We start from the raw sequence: 25,767 nt of genomic DNA, 5'->3' as shown, positions 1-25,767 counted from the left end.
CGTAGACACAGGCATCCTTATGCATCATCGTGTGATTGGCTACTGGGAAGAGACGGCAGAGCATGCCATTGGCTGACAAAATCCGGAGCCATTTCATGGCTGTATCTTTCAGTCGTAAGGGTCTCTGAAAGACAGCCATTTTATGTACTTTCTACATCTGAAGCAAAAAATATATATATAGGTCACAGTTTGTAACGCACATATTAAGCGTGATTCGTAATAACCGAACCATCGGAGAACCAAACGGGACGTTACATAGGGTCAATCTAATGTACAGTAGGGGTGACCGGGCCACTGAAACTGTTACAGTTCGACTCAAGACGCACCCCACTCCACCAAAGATGTGGAGCAGCAAAACCCATCAGTGTGAAGCACGGCAGCCATTTTGTACCAGACTTCTCACCACACATCGGCTAGAATAGCCAAAGCCAAACCTTCCCGCAATATTGCTATTTCCTTTGGTTAACTGGCGCACAAATTAGTCATGCATTTAGAGAAAATAATCCCAAAAATTGTTTACTACATTGAACTTTGTGACAGTTCACACTTTCCTTTACGGTGGCCAGGCAGATACTGTAAGGTTTCAGTTAAATAGCTGAAATACTCATTGACCTGCATCCCTGACTCTAATTCAAGTATCAATTCTAGTCACTCTTCACATAACACATCAATTAACATGAATTATGTTCTCAACATGAAAGACCAAATCAAAACTAAATCTCTGGCATTATATAAAAGGGGAAATGAAGGGGGAAAAACAATCATATGGATCTAGCAAGTAATGACTAAAACAACAATGAAGTAGCCCATCCTGGAATCAAATAAATACATACATACGTCTAATGGATAGTCAGTTCCTGATTTTACCAGGCTTTAAAAGTCTTGATGCCCATGAGATAAATGAACGTCTACAAATACTGCAACAAAGTACATCTAAAAAATAAAATAAAAGATTTTCGGTACAAATGAATACGATACGTTACCAGCATGTGGTTTTAAATAATACAAATGATGAAAATATTGAAAAATTGCATATCCCAAGCATATATTATAGATATATTTGACATCACATCTATTTTTCACCATGCGTTTTGTAATATAAATAAAGCATAGGTATTTCTGATTGACTTTAGAAAGTACTTCAAAAATATATATATATTTCAGACTCCTTCCTCTTCTGTTGACTGCAGGTCAAAATTGGAGCAACATGAGGATATTTCACATCAGTCAAGAAGTCTAATGCATTCAAGTGTTGCTAGTAGAATGGACGTGCACAGTCTGACCCTTTGTTCGCAGACTGTTTTCCTTCACACTATTTACAATCAATCCCTTTACCACTCTTTGGGTAATTAGCCTGAAATAACTATTTTAGCTAATCAATAACTCAATACGGACCCCAGTACTAGCCGCTTTTTAATTGATTTTTTTAGCTACTATAATATATGCGCTTAATGCTGTTCAATCTGAAGAGACCCTGGCTCACTCGGTGAGTTGTAAAAATAACACAACTCTGAGTTGAGACAGCATAGATGAACAAATGTTTGAAAAAATTGTTTTATTTAAAAATAGAAATATTTAACTCCAAGAAAATGTGAAATTATATTAATTGGATCCAAATACTATGGGAATAAAATCAAGTTACTGCTAAATTAAGAGATGTTGTTAGTTTACCGTTAACAGGTCACTACGTTTGTTACATTCCATATTAAAAATGAGTCTAAACTCTATTTTCACCCCTACAAAAAAATGCAATTTAGCCAAGATTTTTTTTTAAATCCAGAATTTACATGATTGATCAAATTAACTTAACTACTTTATATAGACTAAGGGAATAATGATGTCAAGGTCACGTCAGTGGCACTTTAAAGCTGAAATATATTATATAACGGACGATCAATTAACACATTCTCTTTAAAAATGGAAATGTTAATATATTTGTAACATGATCTTTTATTAACTTAAGTCACCAAAGGGCATAAAGGTGCCCCTTTATGAAAATATAGGCATTTGAAATGTATTTTTCATGAGTATACTAAACTTAAATCTGTATAACGGATTCATTATTAAATTGGGCAATCTATGATCAATAGCGACGCCACAGTATGTTTGATTGTGAAAGTCATTTGTAGTTCAAAGTAGAAACATAATTACAACAAACATATAATAATTACATGGAATTTCCATCAGTATTGAGTAAATCATTTAATGCCTATGACTAGGCTGGACTCGAGTAGTTCTTGCTGCATTTGGATCTCGTAAAAAGCAGGCGAAGGAGGCTGGGTCCAACCAGTGTGATTCAAGCTAATTCTCTTTCATCCCTCAGGTGTCCATTTTGCACAAGTCTACCAGTGAAGATGCTTCCTTCCCAAAGACCAAATAGCTGGCAACTTCATTTACTGGGAATCTCTGTTTACTCACTTTTTATTCAAATAAATAGAATGTGCATTATCATCAACATTTATTAACTGGGCAGAAGGTATTATTATAATACATTATAATACAAGTATTTAAATAATATTGTTCACATAAGACAATAATAATATGTTTAACTATAATAATATAGATATTGATAATAGCATGTATTTAAAATAAAAGGGAATTTAGCCATTTGCTGAGTTTTGGTCAAATGAGAATGCTCTGGATGACAAATTGACCACATCAAAAAAACATCTTCTTCCAACCAAATGGGGAAAAACACAATAACAGGAGAATCTTTAATATATTTAGAGAAACTGACAGAGCCCGAACAAAAGACTTGTCAAAATGGCTCTTTTCTGGCACAAAAAAAAAAAAACCTGTGAGAAATGTATCAATAGACAGGCCAATCTGAAATAAGTTCTCAAAGAAGAACTCTCAGCAGGGCGGGCAAACAGAGGAGAGAGAGAGAGAGGTCACTGTAAATGCGCACAAAAGACCTTTCACACCACACAAAGCTTTCCCAATCTGGGCTTCATCCAAAAGCTCTTTGTGTATACAGAAAATATGGGTAAAGGCTCTGGCATACTGAGAGTGGATTTAACCGAAAGCACAATGACCAAAATCTGTGAAAAATATGACCATTTGCAAGAGAAGGCAGTGGGTATTAAACTATATTTCAAAAACAGATCAGCCACAAAAAATATAGATATATATTCAAGGATTTAGCTAGCTAACAGTAAAATAACTTACTAATTAAGCCCCATGAAAACAACAGACAAACCATGGATATAATAAAAATGGCGTCTTGACTGGCGGTTAAACGTGACAGCCCATCCCCATCACCTTGTGACAGTAGTGGACCGATCCATTAAGTATTAAACCGAGGGGGGGGGGGGGGGGGGTTTGAAGACATGCCAACAATAGGTGTTCAGACAGCTACTATACTGCACTGTACGTGCCAGTGTCTCTAAGCGTGACACACCATATCCAATCGACTGCTATGAAGCTGGCGGGTATTTCATGAAGCGGAATAAACACCACCATAGCTTTTCATTCATAAAGACAAGATCAATCGGCCCTGGTTGAAAGGTGAGTCCAAACGACCGACCGCTGCACCCCCCCAGGCTGTCACACAGCAGCCCTGATGCAGTGGATCCACTAACTTCGGGAAAAACCTAGCCTACCTCGCCATGCAATGACGGCGGAACAACAGTAGTAGCAAACATGGTAGCTTAACAGCCTAGCCCCAGGTCAGAAACAGTGTTTACTCTATATTAGACTGTTGATCTATAACTGCAACAGCTATGGAGGCCTACCCGTATGCAAAAATGCCCTTGGAAAACAGGAGTCGTGGGTGATTGAGAGTCTATTTGTATTCTAACTAAACACAACAGCCCAGGTGTTCCTTTCAGCTGGTGAACGAACATTAAAAGGTATTCCCTCTCATTTGGGAACGTGCCCACATCCATGTAGGCTGATCCAGCACACTAATATAAAACTTGTGTGACGTTGTGTCAACTTCAAGGTAGCGAAAACATTGTTACCATGAATACTTATTCTTACTAGTACAAAACACCTTTCATTATCTTTTGTACATTCCTTTCCAGACATCTCGACCGTTGATTCATACCCATTCGGGGCAGATAATCCAGGGTTTGGGCAGAAATCCTTGAAAACCCCTGGAATCCACGGTTGTGCTGATGCTAGTGGCACCATTGTCTTCGAGAAGAGTCCATGACGAGGACATTTTTATTCCCGGCTCTGCCAAGGCTAGCCGTTCATCTTCAGCGGGCTTGTAACTCTGTCCCTGTCCCAACGAGAGAGAGGGAACCCTGTCCCCTGGGAGCCGTGAAATGGGACCTGGGTGAGGGCTATTGTTCCCTTCACCAATAGACAGACACAGAGATAGAGAAGGATCCAAATATATAGATCCAAATATGTGTATATTATAGTAGACAGCACCACACGCAACTGCCCAGTGTTTCTTAACTGAGAACAGTGTAAAGGGGCACACCTGATTCAACTAGTCGACTAATCATCAAACCGCTGGCCACTACCCTGTCCTTTCTTCTACCATACCCTTGGGCCCCAGGGCCAGACCGACACGGTATTATACAACAGGTGGGTCTAATCCTGAATGCTGATTGGTTAAAACCTCATTCTAGCCGGTGTCTATTCCACAAGTTACCACTGGCTAAATCTATGATGTTAAAATGCCTATTTACTCTGTTCCATCTGACACGCAATCCACTGTCTCATCAGCCCAGCCAGGCAAGCTATCAACTTGATCTCTACTATAAAAAGCATCTAGACATTATTGCACATTTCTTTTAGACTAACATTTAGTTTTCAACAGCGGAGATTTGTCTTCCCGACATTTGCAACTTTGTTTCAATATTCAAATTGAAACAATTTGGAGTCGGGATGAGACAGACAGGCAAGGCAGCTTTTCTCAGACAGTCAAAATCATGAATCAGCATCATTTTTATGGAAATATCAAGAGAAAACAGGTCAAATGAAACAAAGTGCAGCTAGTTTGCAGTCTTCCAGCTTCAGTTTGAAGTGATTGTGTTAGCAGTGTTTGTTGGCTAGCTCCTCTAAACAACAGTGTCCTTACGAGTGAGCGCATTTTCTATGCCAGGTGACATCGCACATCATTAGCTCAATGTTATGGATGTATCCAAATAAATGTTACTAGAAAACAGCTTAAACAAATGGACGTGTCCTCCGAGCATGCACTGATCAACTGGCGTGTGTCTTCACTGACATTTTCAACCTGTCCCTGACTGAGTCGGTAATACCAACATGTTTCAAGCAGACCACCAGAGTCCCTGTGCACAAGAACACTAAGGTAACCTGCCTAAATGACTACCGACCCGTAGCACTCACGTCTGTAGCCATGAAGTGCTGTACACATCAACACCATTATCACAAACACCCTAGACCCACTCCAATTTACATACCGCCCCAACAGATGATGCAATCTCTATTGCACTCAACACTGCCCTTTCCCACCTGGACAAAAGGAACACCTATGTGAGAATGCTGTTCATTGGCTACTGCTCAGTGTTCAACACCATAGTGCCCTCAAAGTTCATCACTAAGCTAAGGACCCTGAGACTAAACACCTTAAAGCATTGTTGGTTAAGGGCCTGTAAGTATGCATTTCACTGTAAGGTCTACACCAGTTGTATTCGGCGCATGTGACAAATATAATTTGAATTGCAGCTACTTTGTTGTTATTCTGGCTGCACTGTTTGACGTGACTGTAAATCAGCCGTAGTTGGAGAGCTAGCAAGCAAGGGATAAGAACATTGCCAGCCAGTATGGCAATAGAACATTTTGAACGAACGACTGGGTCGTGTCCATGGATACAGAAGCAAAATACTTAATGACTGGGTCGTTTCTCTTGCAACCGAACCGAAAGAGCGAACGACCAGCCGCCTTGAGTAGCAAACCCTAGATTTGTGTTGCAACTATATCTTGTGGAAGGGTAAAACAGTAAGAATTAAAATATGTAAATCATTTGAATAGGTTGGTAACCAGTTGTATCAAGTGATAATGCCAGAGAAGCCAGTGTTTGGAGGATATATTGGCACGGTTTCGTGGCCTTTGGATTCATCCCGGGCCTAGCAACACCCGTGCCAATATATCCTCCTAACACTGGCTTCTCTGGCATTATCACTTAACTGTACACAGACAAACAAAAGAATAGTCTGAGAACAAACAAGAACACAAACAGAGCTGTGGGAGCTGTAGGGCTGCTGTGACAGCATGGCAGGATGTCATTGGCCCTGTTGTTGTGTTAGGGAGCCTGGGAGAGAGGGGTGTCATGAACGGCAATCCGGATGACCAGTGCGCGTCTGCCATGTTCCAGTCTCCTGCTGCTCATTAGCAGGACTCAGGGACAGTAAGGGCCAGGAAGGGAAGAGGGGCAGCCGTCCCTTCCCAGTAAACAGAACTCTCGGACAGAGCGAAAGCAAACTATCCAGGGCTCCAAACAGGCTCCCTGTCCTCTCCTTCACTTAAAAACAAAACATCATTTCGAAACCAAGGACGATTCAATAGGAAACAGGCACCCACTACAGATTATTAAGTGTTATTCAAGGATATGTTATTGTCCACCGCTCTGGGGGCGAGTGAGTCACATTCTACAATGTCATACACGCACACAATAAATCCCTAACAATGGCGCTATGATGAGGAAGTGCTGGCCAGTGCAGATAACCCATGTTTGGAGGAGAGGTTGACTAGAATAGTGGGTTTACAACGGTAGTCATTCTCTGGTAGAATTCAAATGCTAACTTACTGTTTTACACTAATTACCATATGGTACACAAAGCTCCCTCTAACCCCAAACACATGTCCAGACTATAGCGCCACAGAGGTGAACAACGGCAGAATGCATGAAATAAAAAATACACCACGTGCAATTAATTAAACACATTTAATTGAGCTTGATAATTTCATTTCAAAGTCTGTCAGCATATGGATAATGGTGTGAGTTTCCATCCAAAAAATTCTGTACACCTTTGTAAAGGCATAGATTAATAGATAGATTCATTCATAATAATGAGTAATGTTTCTTTAATTAGGTCTATTCTCTGAAAATGGCTTTAACCCTGGAGAGAACATTTTCTTACAGACTTCCTAGGCATACACAGTACGATCTTATTTCTCTGTAAGGAATACTATACGGTTTCCCACCACATATCATGGGATACAACAACAGCATGTGTTGGTATTTGAGTCACGATTATAACCTTCACCCTACTGGCATTTTACATCAAACACTATATTTATTTCCATGTGAGTGGACAGTAAAGGTATATATATTTTCTCTCTCTCTCTCTCTCTCTCTCTCTCTCTCTCTCTCTCTCTCTCTCTCTCTCTCTCTCTCTCTCTCTCTCTCTCTCTCTCTCTCTCTCTCTCTCTCTCTCTCTCTCTCTCTCTCTCTCTCTCTCTCTCTCTCTCTCTCTCTCTCTCTCTCTCTCTCTCTCTCTCTCTCTCTCTCTCTCTCTCTCTCTCTCTCTCTCTCTCTCTCTCTCTCTCTCTCTCTCTCTCTCTCTCTCTCTCTCTCTCTCTCTCTCTCTCTCTCTCTCTCTCTCTCTCTCTCTCTCTCTCTCTCTCTCTCTCTCTCTCTCTCTCTCTCTCTCTCTCTCTCTATATATATATATATATATATATATATATATATATATATAGAGAGAGAAATTAAAAAGGACATGCTGCGGTGACTCAGGCAGATAGAAAGGCCAGCGTGTGAATACGCCTCTAGCCAGTTAACTCACACTCTAACAGGCTAGCAGCAGGGTACTGAAATCTGCTTATATTGCTGTTTTTGAGGCAAGCATATTGAAAGGTGACCCTAAGAGCATGATAAATACAATCCACAGAGAGACAAAGGCAATAGCCTCTCTCTCACTCACACACACACACACACACACACACACACACACACCCTGCTGCAGATAAATGTTACCACTCTCTGCCTGTGGACGAGGCGCATGATGTGTTTACTGGCTAACTCTGTAGAAAGTCACAGCTAAAAGTCAGTGCAAGCAGAAAGGCCAGTGTGTGTATGTGTGTGTCCAAGCGTGTGTGTGTGTGTGTGTCCAAGCAGAAAGGCCAGTGTGTGTATGTGTGTGTCCAAGCAGAAAGGTCAGTGTTGGGGTCTGGCTTTGTGGGTTGTCTGCCTGGTCTCTCAGTGGACCGTACAGACTGTAGATGAAATGTCTCAGACCCTGCTGAGCCAATGCACGTGCCTGGTTAATCCTAATTTTCCAATAACCACAGACACAGCATACTCTCACCACAGGTTAAAGAGGGATTATGGAGGTGACTGAACTGCTTCTGAAATGGACTGGCTATTGGAGAACTTTTAAAATGGCACTTTAAGAGTATATTCAACTGGAAATGTGTACCTGTTTGTTCCTCTCAAGGTAGTAAGTTACTGCCTAATTCAACACAAGGGCCATCGTACACCTTTAGTTATGAGTATTCTATGAGGAAAAGTGTACTATCTAGTGCCTAAGACATGAGCAAGAAAAGACTGTGGGAATTACAACAGTCCTATAAACTCAGTTATAGTTCGCCTAAGATCACACAAATAGCACTGTGCCTCATCAAGAGTTCTCTTCAGTTATCTAAAACATAATGACATCATCAACATAATGACATCATCAACTCTCACTCACGGTGACAATTTGACAATCTGCTGCAGTGGACGCCAAACAGTCGGTCGCGATTGGTCGATCTTCAAGGCATTTCGAGTCGATCACCAAACATTTCTGTAGAAAAGCCAACAATAAAGATTTGCCCTTGTCTTTTTTCTCGTGTTTTGCTGTTGAAGGTATGTGCAATTGATTCAGAAGCCCTGTGCACCGGGTAGACAAAGTGTTCCCATTTTGAACCATTTCATTAGTCTGAAAAAACGAAAACTTTGCCTACCCGGTGGACCCGGAGATCTGTGGCTAAATCGAGTGCGTCTACTGCACTGGCCAATTGGATAGCTGAAATCAAACTGTATTTGTCCAACGCGCCGAATACAACAAGTGTAGACCTTACCGTAAAATGCTTACTTGACAAGCTCTTAACCAACAGTGCAGTTCAATTATTATTTTTTTACCAAATTAACTACAGTTTAAAAGAAAAGTGACTATGCATAGATAATAAACAGCGAGTAGCAGCAGTGTACAAAAATAATGGAGGGGGTAGAAACTGTTAAGGAGCCTTTTGGTCCTAGACTTGGCTCTCTGGTACCGCTTGCTGTGCGGTAGCAGAGAAAACAGTCTATAACTTGGGTGACTGGAGTCTCTGACAATTTTATGGGCTTTCCTCTGACACCGCCTATCTGACCACTTCCGTATTGAGCGAGTCACAGGTACTTCCTGCTTTAGTTTTTGCTTGTAAGCAGGAATCAGGAGGATAGCATAATGGTCAGATTTGCCAAATGGAGGGCGGGGGAGAGCTTTGTATGCATCTTTGTGCGTGGAGTCTAGAGTTTTTTTTCTCCTGATAAAAATGAGGTAAAACTGATTTGTTTTCCTGCATTAAATACCCCGTCCACTAGGAGCACCGCTTCTGGATGAGCATTTCCTTGTTTGCTTATGGCCTTATACAGCTGGTTGAGTGTGGTCTTTGTACCAGCATCGGTCTGTGGGGGTAAATAGACGGCTACGAATAATATAGATGAGAACTCTACTGGTAGATAGTGTGGTCTACAGCTTATCATAAGGTACTCTACCTCAGGCGAGCAATACCTTGAGACTTCTTTAATATTATTAGACATCACGCACCAGCTGTTTTTGACAAAAAGACAACCACCCATCGTAGGTCATCCATTTGATTTTCCAATGATTGCATATTAGCAAGTAGGACAGATGGCAGTGGGAGTTTACTCGCTCGCCTACGGATTCTCAGAAGGCAGCCCGACCTACCTCCTCTTTTCCGCTGTATTTTCTTCATGCAAATGACGGTGAATTGGGCCCGTTTCAGGGACAGCAGTATATCCTTCTCATCGGACTCGTTAAAGGAAAAAGCTTCTTCCAGTTCGTGGTGAGTAAATCAAAGTTCTGATGTCCAGAAGTTATTTTCGGTCATAAGAGACAGTAGCAGTAACATTATGTCCAAAATAATTATTCAACACTTCCAAAACATAGAACACGCTTCTCCGTAATTCCACTTGCGCTGGAGCGACAATGAACGATGACTGCATTTGTGTTATTATTAGCAGCTCGTCCTGTCTATTTTTAAAATCGAGGAATATTTCACTTTCTCTGGTCATAAAAACAACATGAACTTGTCTCTGGCCAGGCTCACAGGATGAAAGGAAGGTGAGAGTGGGGACCATGAGAGGCGGACCCTCTGCTGCCCTCTCCCTCCCTTGGCTGAGACTAATGCCGTGTTCAAAACAACTGTGACCTCGGAAATGTCCGACTTCAGCTCGTTCAAGACAACGGGATCCAACTGTGAAAAATCATTTTGAACGGGCATCCAACTTGGAATTCCAACCTGAAGATCACTGACGTAATGGTGACTTTTTTTCTTCGAGTTCCCAGTTGTCTTACAAGCATGATCTGTCACGTTTCTTCAAAATCGAACCCAGAAGCAGACCAGGACAAGGAGAGTAGGAAGAAGGTGAGTATTTATTTACAAGTGAATGTGAGTGGGTAGATACATCCAGGTGGCGTAGCGGGCAGCGGTGGTGAGTTGATGGGAGTAAATAGGTGGATCCAATGGGGAAGCGGAATCCTCCGATGACCAGGCGGGAATGGGGTAAATGATCTGGGTGAGTAACTGAAGACAGAACAAACGGAGGTAAGTTGAAGGCAAGCAAGACGTACAAAACAACAAAACAAATTCTATCCAACTTGAGGCTGATACTATGGCACAACATACTGTTCATGGCTAACGATCCGGCAGGGAATGGATGTCAGGTCAGAGCTTTTGAAGGGGAGAGGTGATGATCAGGACAGGTGTGCAGATTACTGATGGGATACAGGTGCGGGTGAACATCGATCTCCCAACAAGCTAATCTGCCCGGCAACCAGACAGGGTGCGTTCCAGGACACCGGAAACACACTCCAGGACAGAAACACAGGCAAACACAGACTCAGGAAGCGGGGTTCGTGACATGATCATCAGATGCAGGTACCATACTGGCAGCCCAGTAAAATATGTGTCTCGCAAGTGCAACACCATCTGATAAAACATTTATTTTTATTTTTTATCAAAGCTTGAGTTTTGAAATATAAAAATAATACAAATCTTGGCAGGCCAGGCATAAACCCAATATGCTGTGATAATGTATTAGGCCTACTGCCCAAACCTCATTCCTACAAAACTGTTTTTATTAAGTTAATTAACGTTACATTTTTGAAGTCGTGTAAAAAAATATATAAAAAATAAATCTAAGCGGTAGATCTCGGCTTGCTTTTTGACTGCGTAAGTGCTCTTGACTTGGTGACAACTGATCTACTGTATTATAATCATTATAATAATAATTTATTCACGCAAAGCTCTTCGCCCTACAGCAACTAAAAGCACGCTTAAAGTTTTTTTGTCGAAGATAATGGAACATTACGGTCATCAGCTTTATGAAATGTCACTCATGTGGAGAAGGCTTAAAAACAATATCATCTCCCCACAAAGACGACGGATTACAGTAAATCAATAAGTGCTTCACACTTTCTCACTAAGACACAGGAGACAATCTAATACTTACTAAAGTATGGGGGGGGGGGGGGGTGGTAAGTTCATGGAGTAAACATTTATGAAAACAAACAACTCATCAATACAATAGTTTATTTGAACTTTGAACAAGGTCAAAGAGGCTTTACGAGACGTGGTCTGAGTATGAACTAAAGTAGTACTGTTTTAACTAAGTAACAACTATCAACTAGATCCCAGAGTCAAGAGAGTGATGCTTAGTCGACTAGTTGAATCAGGTGTACTTATCCAAGATGACAACAAAAATGTGTACTGTTGGGGATACTTGAGGACGGGAGTTGAGAAACACTGAGGTAGACTGTTGCTGCCTCAGAAGAATAAAGAGAGAGAATAATGAGTACATAGAGAGGCGTCTGTTCCTATTAATGTCTAGTCCAATTAAAGTCTATAGTCTAGTCTCACCATTAGTATTTATGAGACAACCTCTATGCATTACTAGACTCTAAACTTTTAAAAACACTTTTTTTACCAAGCTTTTGGACTTGTCAAAGGTATTTCCACTTGGTTAAACTGTAAAATAACTGGCACTGAGTTTTTCCTCTCCCTTTTCTCACGGTGTTGTTCTTACATCTGCTGCTGTTTATTCTGGTCTAGTTTCCCCCAGTTTTAATCACCCAGACTTGTCATGAGGAGTTAAACATCAGCTACTGATTGTGTGCCGAGATCTGGCAGTTTCTCTCTGCAGCCTCCCTATCTCAAACACTGGCATGCCTCCTTCATAGATAATGCATTACTGCCTATTTCACAGCTGATGAGCAATAGAAAACATCGACATCTGACTTCTGGAAATTAATCTCATCACATCAAATGGCCTCTGACACCAACGGCCTCCGCTTCTGAAATCCAAGTCACATTTGAACTCCCTTTGACTTCGCTCTAGCCTCGTAGTGAACCAAATTCCCTAATCGGAAGGGCTGATTAAGTCCATGGCAGAAAGTAGCTAAAATGTTGTGGAATCTCGGTTTAAATCAGTGAAGCCTCGCAACATGTCAAACAAATCACATGCCTTGCTTGGGCGGAGAGTGATCAAGCAGAGGTGTTCTAAATGCCTTCGAGGGGTCTCCACAGATCCACCTGTATCCAAATACCCGAGACCCAACATGAAATTTTAACTGACTTGTCCAGAAGGACGCATACAGATCCGAACCCCGACTGCTTCGGTAGAGCGAGAGAGAGAAATTGCATAATTTATGCTGCTGTTCGAGAGTGGCGCGTGTAAGCTTGATGTAGGCCAATCGGAAGTCATCAAATCGGCAATAGGCTTCAGTCATAGAGCCTCCGTGTGGGGCAAATGTTAGGAGATATCTAATCAATGGAAGACGGAAAACAAATCATGGAATTAAAAGTTAATGGAGAAGGACAGGCCACATCGACCAAGAGACTACAGGTAGGCTGCTAAGTTATATTCTGAATTGAGGTCTTGTTGTTTGTAACTGTGTAGGATGAGAAAGTGCATGCAGCCTCAATTAGCCTACAGTAGATAGCCAAGCTAAGCTCAAATAGCTTCTCCTGGTTTGATGCAGTCAAGTCAGGTACTACATAATCATGTTGGATGATAAATAACCTAGCAATGGCAGCTTTTAGTACACTATAGTGCGTGTCGGCTTGGTTGGTTGCTGTCTCGTCTCTCCCCCCTCCTTCTGGTGTCACTCCCTCACAATAACAGTAGCCAACACACACACAGCATGGCCCTGCTAGACCGTCACCTCACTACTTGGCGTGTGCCAATCTCGTCATATTCACATTGGTAATCGTACAGTTGAAGTCGGAAGTTTACACCAGTGAATTTAGGCTCAGTTTTTCAGAATTCCTGACATTTAATCAGAGTAAAAATTCCCTGTCTTAGGTCAGTTAGGATCACCACTTTATTTTAAGAATGTGAAATATCAGAATAATAGTAGAGAGAATTATTTATTTCATCACATTCCCAGTGAGTCAGAAGTTTACATACACTCAATTAGTATTTGGTAGCATTGCCTGTAAATTGTTTAACTTGGGTCAAATGTTTCGGATAGCCTTCCACAAGCTTCCCACAATAAGTTGGGTGAATTTTGGCCCATTCCTCCTGAAATAGTTGGTCTAACTGAGTCAGGTTTTTAGGCCTCCTTGCTTGCACACACTTTTTCAGTTCTGCCCACACATTTTCTATAGGATTGAGGTCAGGGCTTTGTGATGGCCACTCCAATACCTTGACTTGGTTGTTCTTAAGCCAATTTGCCACAACTTTAGAAGTATGCTTGGGGTCATTGTCCATTTGGAAGACCCATTTGTGACCAAGCTTTAACTTCCTGACTGACTGATGTCTTGAGATGTTGCCTCAATATATCCACATAATGTTCCATCCTCATGATGCCATCTATTTTGTGAAGTGCACCAGTTCCTCCTCCAACAAAGCATCCCCACAACATGATGCTGCCACCACGGTTGGGATGGTGTTCTTCGGCTTGCAAGACTCCCCCTTTTTCCTCCAAACATAGCGATGGTCATTATGGCCAAACTGGTCTATTTTTGTTTCATCAAACCAGAGGACATTTCTCCAAAAATTACAATCTCTGTCCCCATGTGCAGTTGCAAACTCTAGTCTGGCTTTGTTATGGCAGTTTTGGAGCAGTGGCTTCTTCCTTGCTGAGTGGCCTTTCAGCATATGTCGATAGGACTCCTTTTACTGTGGATATAGATACTTTTGTACCAGTTTCCTCCAGCATCTTCACAAGGTCCTTTGCTGTTGTTCTGGGATTGATTTGCACTTTTCGCACCAAAGTACGTTCATTTCTAGGAGACAAAACGAGTCTTCTTCCTGAGCGGTATGACTGCTGCGTGGTCCCATGGTGTTTATAGTTGCGTACTATTGTTTGTACAGATGAACGTGGTACCTTCAGGCATTTTGGAAATTGCTCCCAAGGATGAACCAGACTTGTGGAGGTCTACAATTTATTTTCTGCGGTCTTGGCTGATTTATTTTGATTTTCCCATGGTGTCAAGCAAAGAGGCACTGAGTTTAAAGGTAGGCCTTAAAATACATCCACAGGTACATCTCCAATTGACTCAAATGATGTCAATTAGCCTATCAGAAGCTTCTAAAGCCATGACATCATTTTCTGGAATTTGTTTAAAGGCACAGTCAACTTAGTGTATGTAAACTTCCCCTGACCCACTGAATTGTGATACAGTGAATTATAAGTGAAATAATCTGTCTGTAAATGATTGTTGGAAAATCACTTGTGTCATGCACAAAGTAGATGTCCTAACCGACTTGCCAAAACTATAGTTCGTTAACAAGAAATGTGTGGAGTGGTTGAAAAACAAGTTGTAATGACTCCAACCTAAGTGTATGAAAACTTCAGACTTCAACTGTATCTGTTTTATCACACTTGATACTCAATCAGATTTTCACGTGGTCGTAAAACCCAGAAGTACGCTTTAAATTCCGATAAAGACTATACCTGAAGTGTGCATTACTAAGCTATAACTCCGATCCAGGTCTTAAAATTAACACCTGCAAAATGTGGGTAGATTTTGGCATTGGCAGGTAAGATGTCTAATTCACCAGCCACTTTGGCGGGTGGTCAGGACTCCACAGTTTGAGTATTTCACCCGCATTTGTGAATAAAAATAGTCAACTATGATCTAAAGTACTTAAGTAAAAAATACTTTACAGTACTACTTAGGTCATTTTTTTGGTGTATTTGTACTTTATTTATATATTTTTACTTTTACTCCAATCCTAAAGAAAATAATGTACTTTTTACCCAAAAGTACTCGCTACATTTTGAATGCCTAACATGACAGGAAAATGGTCCAATTTACACACTTATCAAGAGACCATCCCTGGTCATCCCTACTGCCTCTGATCTGGCGGACTCACTAAAGTGTTGGAGTGTTGGAGTGTGCCTCTGGCTATCCGTTTGACAAATATAAGGAATTTGAACGGATTTATACTTTTACTTTTGATACTTAAGTATATTTAAAAATCAAATACTTTAGCATTTTACTGGGTGACTCACTTTTACCCGAGTCATTTTCTGTTAAGGTACAATAACGTTCAAAAGTTTGGGGTCACTCAGAAATGTCCTTGTTTTTGAAAGAAAAGCTATTTTTTTGTCCATTAAAACAACATAAAATTGATCAGATATACCGTGTAGACATTGTTAATGTTGTAAATGATTATTGTAGCTGGAAATGGCCGACTTTGTATGGAATATCTACATAGGCATTCAGAGGCCCATTATCAGCAACCATCACTCCTGTTTCCAATGACAGATTGTGTTAGCTAATCCAAGGTTATCATTTTAAAAGGCTAATCATTAGAAGACCCTTTTGCAATTATGTTAGCACAGCTGAAAACTGTTGTTCTGATTAAAGAAGCAATAAAACTGTCCTTCTTTAGACTGGTTCAGTATCTGGACCATCAACATTTGTGGGTTTGATTACAGGCTCAAAATGGCCAGAAACAAAGAACTTTCTTCTGAAACTCGTCAGTCTATTCTTGTTCTGAGGAAATTATTTCAATTAAAAATCATTATTTATACCTCTGCCAAGATCTTGACGATATTTCCTATTCATTTTGCAACTTATTTCATGTATGTTTTCATGGAAAACAAGGAAATCTCTAAGTGACCCCAAACTATTGAACAGTAGTGTGTTAACTTTTACTCAAGTATGACATTTGGGTGGTTTTTCCATCACAGAGTATGATCACATTTATAGCGAAATAAATGCTGCAGTAGCTTTTCCAAAGTATTTCTGCCATGTTTTGTTTCAGAGCTGGGAAATTAATCGGACAAAGTCAAAGAACTACGAACCCTACAATAGCATAAACAATAAACTAATTCAGTCTGGTTATGAATTGCAGTGCCATGTTGAGCTCGTCATGCAGCACACACACGCCACCTCAAAAATATGGCGAGAATTTCCGTTTTCAACAAATAAAGAATGGCTTGGAATATGAAATATTCATTTTCAGAAGAGCTGAGCACAGGTATAAACATGTCTAATTTACTTGAAACGAAAGTCTACTGAAGTGACACTTTGTCCTTGTGTTTCTTGACTATTAACTTTGTTATGTTCACAAGCTAGGTTGTTTTTTAATGTTTAAGTTTCAACTGTTAAGGAAGAGAAGACAATGCAGCTACAAGTCATTCAGACTCAATCTCACAGGCACAACCATGACTGGGGTCGCATTACCAAGGTAACCTTCCACCCTTAAAGGGGAAGGTGAAATGTTTTGACTCATCTGTGATCTTTTGGTTAAAAGTGTTAAAATTAAATGAAATTAAACAATATAAACTCAGCAAAAAAAGAAACCTAATTTCACTGTCAACTGAGTTCATTTTCATCAAACTTAACATGTGTATTAACATATAAAGATTCAACAACTGAGACAAACTGAACAAGTTCAACAGACAAGTGACTAACAGAAATGGAATAATGTGTCCATGAACAAAGGGGGGGGGGGGGGATTCAAAAGTAACAGTCAGTATCTGGTGTGGCCACCAGCTGCATTAAGAACTGCAGTGCATCTCCTCCTCATGGACTGCACCAGATTTGCCAGTTCTTGCTGTGAGATGTTACCCCAGGCACTTGCAAGTTCCCAGACATTTCTGGGGGGGATGGCCCTAGCCCTCCGATCCAAAAGGTCCCAGACGTGGTCAATGGGATTGAGATCCAGGGTCTTCACTGGCCATGGCAGAACACTGACATGCCTGTCTTGCAGGAAATCACGCACAGAACGAGCAGTACGGCTGGTGGCATTGTCATGCTGGAGGGTCATGTCAGGATGAGCCTGCAGGAAGGGTACCACATGACGGAGGAGGATGTCTTCCCTGTAACGCACAGCGTTGAGATTACCTGCAATGACAACAAGCTCAGTCCGATGATGCTGTGACACCGCCCCAGACCATGACAGACCCTCCACCTCCAAATCGATCTGGCTCCAGAGTACAGGCCTCGGTGTAACGCTCATTCCTTCGATGATAAACGCAAATCCGACCATCACCTCTGGTGAGACAAAACCGGGACTCGTCAGTGAAGAGCACTTTTTACCAGTCCTGTCTGGTCCAGCGACGGTGGGTTTGTGCCCATAGGTGACGTTGTTGCCGGTGATGTAAGGCAGGTCCTCACCAGACAACAGGCCTACAAGCCCTCAATCCAGACTCTCTCAGCCTATTGCGGACAGTCTGCGCACTGATAGAGGGATTGTGCGTTCCTGGTGTAACTTGGGCAGTAGTTGTTGCCATCCTGTACCTTTCCCGTGGGTGTGATGTTCGGATGTACCGATCCTGTGCAGGTGTTGTTACACGTGGTCTGCCACTGCGAGGACGATCAGCTGTCCGTCCTTTCTCCCTGTAGCGCTGTCTTAGGCGTCTCACAGTATGGACATTGTAATTTATTGCCCTGGCCACATCTGCAGTCCTCATGCCTCCTTGCAGCATGCCTAAGGCACGGTCACAGATGAGCAGGGACCCTGGTCATCTTGCTTTTGGTGTTTTTCAGAGTCAGTAGAAAGGCCTCTTTAGTGTCCTAAGTTTTCATAGCTGTGACCTTAATTGCCTACCGTCTGTAAGCTGTTAGTGTTTTAACGACCATTCCACAGGTGCATGTTCATTAACTGTTTATGGTTCATTGAACAAACATGGGAAACAGTGTTTAAACACTTTGCAATGAAGAGCTGTGAAGTTTTTACAAATAACTTTACAATGAAGAGCTGTGAGATTTTTACAAATAATTTTTGAAAGACAGGGTCCTGAAAAATGGACATTTACCACATGACTTCTTACTTCATAGTAATAGATCTATTGTTTTAGCAACATTAAAAAGTGTGTTCATACCTTTGTTGTGTTTTGTTGGTGTAAGTTTAAGAAAAAACAATATTTTTCCTTAAAAATTAATTTTAGGCCCTGCTCAGATCGCATCGTTATGTTCCTTCAGTCATTCTCACACATTCTTCAAAAGGTGAATGACAGTGAAAGATTAAAATGCACATTAGGGCTATTTACTTACTTAGTCCTATTAAAATTCCAGACACCGATTTAGATGAAGGTAGGGTAAAATCACCTGCCCAATTATTGTTTCCCTTTGAGAGTAACAAAACTTCTCTCCCGACACAACATTTGTACAATTCAAATAAATCTACCTGCATTCGTCATTTTCTTTTCTTATGATCTGTAAAAATGACTGGATAATAATAAATATTAGCATAAATAATATTAGAAAGAAGCATGGGCTTGAATCACGATATAACGACAGGTGTGATCAGCAATGGCATATTTATACGGACAGACAAAGTAGGCCTACTAAACAACACCAAGTAGACAAAAACCACCATATGGCCTCAGCAGTCTACAGAAAATCACTTGATCAATGACTAGCTACGGATCCTGATTCATACATGATGTTTGGAGAAGGGGAGACTTGTACCCTGAGACGAGTGACTGAGTGAAATAGCCGTGCGTGTGTCTGTCTGGGGAAATGAGAGCAGATGGAGAATGGCTTGTTCTATTCCAATCGTTGCAGCAGGCTCAACTGATATCCCGCCCGTTTCTTTACAGACCGAAGAACTAGCCAATAGTTGTTTGGAGCACACAGCGCTTCACACTGTGTGAGTGAAAGAGCGATGCTTGCTAGCAGCTGAATTATTATTTTTCAGACCACGGATAATTACAAAAAATATTTGTAATCGTATTCCTAAGCAAACTCCATATCCTTCATGATACTCGTTTTGTCTGAGTACTAGGCACACCCCCACCTCCTCTCCCTCCCTTTTCTGCTGCTTCCCTCACTCGGATCGGGTCTGGATCCGACCAGGTCCATACGGAATGGGTTCTAGTTGTCTTCGGGTACGTTCAGAACGGGTCTCTAGATTAAAAAAAGTATTTATGCATATCGGGTCCAGATGGGAAGGCCCCAGGTCCATTTCAGAATGGGTCCAACTTTTTGGACCCGTGAAGTCCTCTAATGCCTTCATCGACTCGATTTTGTGTATAGAAAACACTTCTGGCAAAACAGATTTCTTCCATTTTCTGCAATGTTGCAAACTAGCATACATAACAACTCTGCAAAATATGTCCCATTTACCCGGTTGGAAAACAGTGAAGAACATGCAGCAACCCTTCTACGGGCATGTGGGGAGGTTTTTTTAAAATCTTGAAAAATTTCACAGCCAAGGGGCCATTCTAGCCGTTTCATCTAATAATACATTATCCAGACCGCCAAAGGATTTTGAGTTATGGCTAACATGCTTTTGAGCGATGAGAAATGTGGGTTTGAATTAAATTGACATTTTCTTTCCGGGGTCGTTACATTTTTTGTGAATAACAATTTCCGTCTGATATTTCTAAGTGGAAATGACAAACTTCAGAAGCCTTTTTAAAACCTCAAACAGATTACAAGTTTAACATTTACTGCATTTCAGGAAAGTTCTCCTGCAACAGGGTGATCAAATGAAGATCCTACTGGGTGCAGTGACAGTGCATGGACGTTTCATGTGGGTAAATGGTGGTGTTACACCCCAGGGGGATCCTCTCTAAATACCCAACACGCAACATCAACACTGCATGGCTGAGTGAGAGGGGATAAGGTCATACTTTACCCTTTAACTGTACCATCACAACCCACTGCACATCTGATGGGAGGAGTGATGGTAAGAAGTGTTTGTGGGGGTCTCTCTCTTTCGCTCTGTGTGCGTGTGCGCACACAGATTTGTGTGTGAAACTTGCAGCCTCGAACATGCGGTGCTAACAGAAATCACACACTACGTTTGACTTGCGCTTTGGCTTCAAAGGAGCAATTCATCTTGGGCCTACATCAGCGACAACAAGCGTGTGATGATTCACACAGAGCCGAGCAGCTTTGCTGCCGCTTATTTCTTCACCCCCAGAAACATCCCTCTCTCCTCTCCTCCAGCCCTCCTCTCCTTTCCAGAGGCAAGCCTGTCTGTCCCTAGGCATTGATCTGGTGGTTCAGAATGATGGACGCTCCTCTCTTCACAATCTTCTAGCTGTCTTCACGGATCCACCGCTACCCGGATACCCGAGACCCGACCCCGTGCGATCTCTCTCGGGTGTGTAATAATAACTGACTTGTCCGGAAGGACCCATGCAGATCCGAATGAGACTGCTGCTGTAGAGAGAAATTGCATAATTGATGCTGCTGCTCAAGAGTGGCGAGTGTAGCTTGTTGGTCAATCATAAGTCATCAAAGCGGCAATAGGCTACAGTCATAGAGCCTCCACGTGGGGCAAATGTTAGGCGAGATCTAATCAATGGAAGATGGAATTCAAATGATGGAATTAAAAGTTAAAGGAGAAGGACAGGCTACAACGACCAAGAGCCAACGACCAAGATGCTACTTTATATTCTGAATGGAGTTTTTGTTTGTAAATGTGTCGAACAAGATAGGCTAATTGAGGATGCATGCGCTATAGTAGCTAAATAGCTAAGTTTAACTAGCTTCTCCCGGTTTGATGCAGACAAGACAGGTACGCTAGGTAATCTTACTAGATGATAAATAATCTAGCTATGGCAGCTTTTAGTCTAATATAGTGCGATTGGTTGCTGTCTCGTCTCTCCCCCCCCCTCCTCCCTGTGTCACTCCCTCAAACTCACAGTAGCCAACACACGCAGCACAGCTCTGCTAGAGCGTCACCTCAGTCTCGTCCTATTCGTAGTTGGATCCGTTTTATAACAATTGATACGTAATCTGATTTTGTGATAGGAATATCCGGAAGCGTGCTTTAAACGCCGGTAAAGCCGATATCTCAAGCGCACATTACTACTCAGAGCGCATCCTGGTGTTCCTACACTCATTCATACACATTGTTCAAAAGGTAACTGACACCGACAGATGAAAATGCACATTAGGGCTATTTACTTACTTAGTCCTATTCAATAATCAACGAAATAGGCCAAATACCCAACTACTGCCTGCATTTATTCCCTACACAGAGCTAGATAAAGGTAGGCGAAATCGCTTGACCCATAAATGGTATATTTTCACTTTCCAGAGTAGCAAAACTTGTCTCTCTCGATACTTACGCCACCACATTTGTACAATCAAAATAAAAACTGCCTACATTTGTAATTTTATTTTCGACTGATCTGTCGCTTGGTAAACATGCCTGGGATAGAATAAATGAGAACACTAAAAACGTTCTTCACCCCCAGAAACATCCCTTTGTCCTCTCCTCCAGCCCAACTTCCCTCTCCCAATGCAAGCCTGAATGATGGACGCTCCTCTCTTCACAACGTGTGTCTGTGTCCTCTCTCCGCAACAGAGTTCAAACGAAGTGTACATTTGGGGACATGGAAACATAATAATGAAAACAAATTATGTCATGGAAACAGGGAAACAGACCTTCTTCCAGATCTTGTTGAGGAAGATGCTGATCATGCTCAGTGTGTTTGGACAAAGCAATTCAAACGGATGGATAGGTACCTGGATTAATGTGAACCTACCCGTCAAGCTGAAACACTTCTCAGCAGGGACATCTCTCTGATGGAGAGCTGAGGTATTATTTTAAGAGGATCCTGCTAGTCAAATTGCAAAATCGATATGAAGACCATGATGCTCCATTTCCTGAACCCTAAATCCTCGGTCAATTTCGAGAAGCCCCCACCCCTGTTGGTTTGGAAATGTAAAAAATATATATTGTTTTTCAGGCTTATGAAAACAGATCGGGGTGGAGAAAGGAGCTGCAGGAGATACACTGTGAAGGTGTTTGTTTTCTTGTCAAATCCCTTAGTCGTAACAGTCATGAAATTAAGTCTCCTTAGAAGAGATACACACACACACACACACAGCCCCTGCTCAGATACCTTAGCTCAAATACCGTGCCACAGTCCTGTCCTACGCCACCTGCTGCCCCAGACTGAGCATGTGCTACAGACTACCGTCTCTCCGCTCCACTCTCCTATCCTCTCATGTCAAACACCAGGTTAACGCTTCTGTCCGCTCCACTGGCCTTAACTGCCCCCCGCAACACCTCCCACCTCCTCCGCTCTGCCTAGAAAGGTCATCTTCCAGTCAGTTCACATCAGTCGTCATCTGGGGACCCTGAGCTCCAGAGCTGGTAGTGTCTGCAATTAAGATGCATGGCCGAGTTAAGACCTTAGTGTTTTACTAGGCTACTCTAGGACCGGACAGTGCCGGCCTCACCTCTGATACTGCTCCGCACAACTCGCTGTCCTTCGTTCCTCTCCCTTCTCCTCCATCCTTTCCTTTTCTGTTCTACCTATCCCTTCTAACTCATTTCTCCTCTTCTCTGCTGATTTCATCAGTGCTGTCATCAACACTGTTCTTAAAACATGTTAATATGTTAAACATGTTTAAACATGTTAATAATTGATTTACATAGGACATAAGGTGTTGACTATGGTAATGCTTTTCTTTTTGGGGGTTTACTTATTATCTTTGTGTGTCTGAGAAGGAATAAGACAGGCAATATTTACATGAAGTCATGTTTGCTAGTGCTGGTTATTTAAAGGGAAAGTGATACCCCTTTTTCGCCTCTTGTTAAAAGGTCCGGAGGACTGGAGGTGCTGTCTTAAAGGGTTTGCGAGATTTGTTAGCTTCAGATGGTTCCTATCCATTTATTGGAATAAAAGGTCCCCTAGATTTCTCCCCAAAAAATACAGTTTCTCAGGTGCTAAACAACAGACATTGTAGAATATTGACCACCTTTTGGGATATATAAAAAGTCAGAAAATGTATTTTGTTGGGTGAACTATCCCTTTAAGAGATGGCTTCCGAGAGCCCATCAGTAGCAGTTTACCTCCTGAGCTCAAAGATGAGTAAACAACAGTTAGTTTGTGATTCCACCACAGCAGCTTTACTGGCATGCAGGATGACAGGCTGTCTAAGTCGCTCATTAAACACACACACACACATTTTTGGCTAGGAGCATTTGGCTGTGGCTTGGGTGGGAGTTTATCTTTTTTCAGATTTTTTTTTTTTTACTGGCCGAGTTGATCAACATCTGTGGAAGAAGCAGAAGCGGAAAAAGACCAAATTAATACAAATGGTGGTGGGGGATAATCTTTCAGGTAAAAAAACCTAGTTGTTTGGTATTTTATTAAGATCCCCATTAGCTGTTGCAAAAGCAACATCTCTTAAAAGAAGTGTTGGAAATCCAAACGTGGATCACGTTAAAATAATACAGCAATCTCAATTGCTTGGGTCTCATTCAATTTATTTATTTAAATTGTTGGGCATACCTTTTTAGGTTCTTCCAATTAAACGAGACACCGTAAACTTTGCAATAATAACCTAGATGAACCAACTTCCCATGTGAATTTAAAGTTTAATTTCCAGTTAGCCTATTCAGGTTTGATTATTCATAAAATTTGATCAAATCAGTAAATTCTGCTTCTGCAAAGCACAATCAATCAGTGGCTTTGGCCTGAGGGGAAAGTGTACCATAGTGGTAAATGTACCTAACATTACCTTTATGATAATCCAGCAATCTCAATTGCTTGGGTATTATCGTCTCATTGAATTTATTTATTTAAACTGTCGAACATACCTTTCTAGGTTCTTCCAGTTAAATGAGACACTTTAAGCTTTGCAATAGTAACCTAGATGAACCAACTTCCCAGGTTAATTTAAAGTTTAATTCCCAGATAGCCTATCCAGGTATGATTTAACCATTATCATTGATTAATTCAATTTGCTTTTGCAAATTCATTCACGTCCAACTTCCACAGTCCTGTCCAGTACTGATGGTTCATTAACGTCTATAAATAGATTCAAATCGTCTTTGCAGCTCCCAATATATTCCAAAACCAATCTTAGGAAAAACTATTTTTCCTTTCCAATGTTCTAATAAGTATCAGAGGTGGTAGTCCCCACTCGCCCGCTAATTAGTGAACCTCCACCTGCAAATGGATTGATCTCTGACCTCAGCAGTGATACCAACCCTAATTATGCCATTAGTGGAAAAGCAGACAACACCGCTTTCCAAAATCAACCATCGGGCGCAGGCCTCGTAAAGGTTCTCTCCAGTCTAGCCCTGATGTCTTGCCATCCGAGATTGTCATCTGTCCAATACCGCAATTCACAGCTGAAGCACGAGCAGGTAATGGGAGACCTAAAGGGACAGGTGGAGAGAACCGGGAAGCCAATGACAAATGCAGAAAAGGGAAAAATTCTGCTAGCTATGGAACTGCGCTTGAAAACTGAACAATTAAATGTAATTGCAAAAACGTATGACCAAGCACAAAACGTATGAACAAGCACAAACTCTTCAACAAAATCATCTTCTACAGGAACAAAATCATATGCTACAGGAACAACTCGATTTAGCCAAAACTAAATACGATGATGTCCACGCCAAACTAGATGAATCTGAAGAGTTATCTACAAACAGGAGCGCTCAACTTGATAACAATTCTACTCAAAACGCTGCAGAACAAAGACGATCAGTTAATGAACACAATGGAAAAGTTGGATGACAAAAATCAGCAGAACTCATTGAAGTCGCTGACCAAATGAATGATGAGAGAACTCAGGTGATGAAGATGGAAATATTGATTTCTAAGCAAGCGGAGGAAATCTCATCACTGAATCTCTCGCTCGTACTCAAGACCGTATCTGCAAGCCATGACAGATAAGTTTGAGACCGAAAGGAGCAAGTGTAACACTCATGTGTCCAAAATCAGGACTCGAAGCGCTCAAGTGGACTCTGCAATGCAGCAGAATACCACCCTTAGGTAGCATCTGGAGGAAGTCCAGAATGGTCACGCTCTACCAATCCAAGCAACCGGAGCCCTGTACTCACAGGAGTAAAGACGATAGGTTTCAGACCTTGCCTCCCTCATGTGTCCCTCAGTCTTCTCATCTTGGCCATTCGGCACTGAGTAATATTGCGCCTCTTGGCCAACAACAAGAAGGCTTGGCTTCTCCTCTTGGCCTTTCAGCCCCAATCTCTCCACAGGATGATGCCAACCCTCTCCGCCCGCTTGGCGCAGAATACCTTGACAAACTCATCAAGATTTTCCCCACCTTTGACCCCGTTCCAGGTCAGCCAAACGATACTGAGACGTTCCTAGCTGACATAGAGGACGCGTTGGATGGCTACCCGAACGCTACGGGTTCTGACAGGGTTTACCTGTTGAAGCGAACATC

The 25,767-nt window shown here is 41.7% G+C and overlaps 1 protein-coding gene across 3 annotated transcripts in view; it reads right to left on the bottom strand.

Moving 5' to 3' along the window:
• Positions 1-25,767, bottom strand: part of LOC109900394 (kelch-like protein 29) — a 289,438-nt gene that overhangs the window by 61,095 nt on the left and 202,576 nt on the right. The gene's annotated exons all lie outside the window — the stretch shown is intronic.

Source organism: Oncorhynchus kisutch, linkage group LG12 (genome assembly GCF_002021735.2).
Source record: "Oncorhynchus kisutch isolate 150728-3 linkage group LG12, Okis_V2, whole genome shotgun sequence".
Lineage (NCBI taxonomy): Eukaryota > Metazoa > Chordata > Actinopteri > Salmoniformes > Salmonidae > Oncorhynchus > Oncorhynchus kisutch.
Note: the sequence above shows the minus strand (reverse complement) of the source record. Positions and strands in the feature narration are given on the sequence as shown.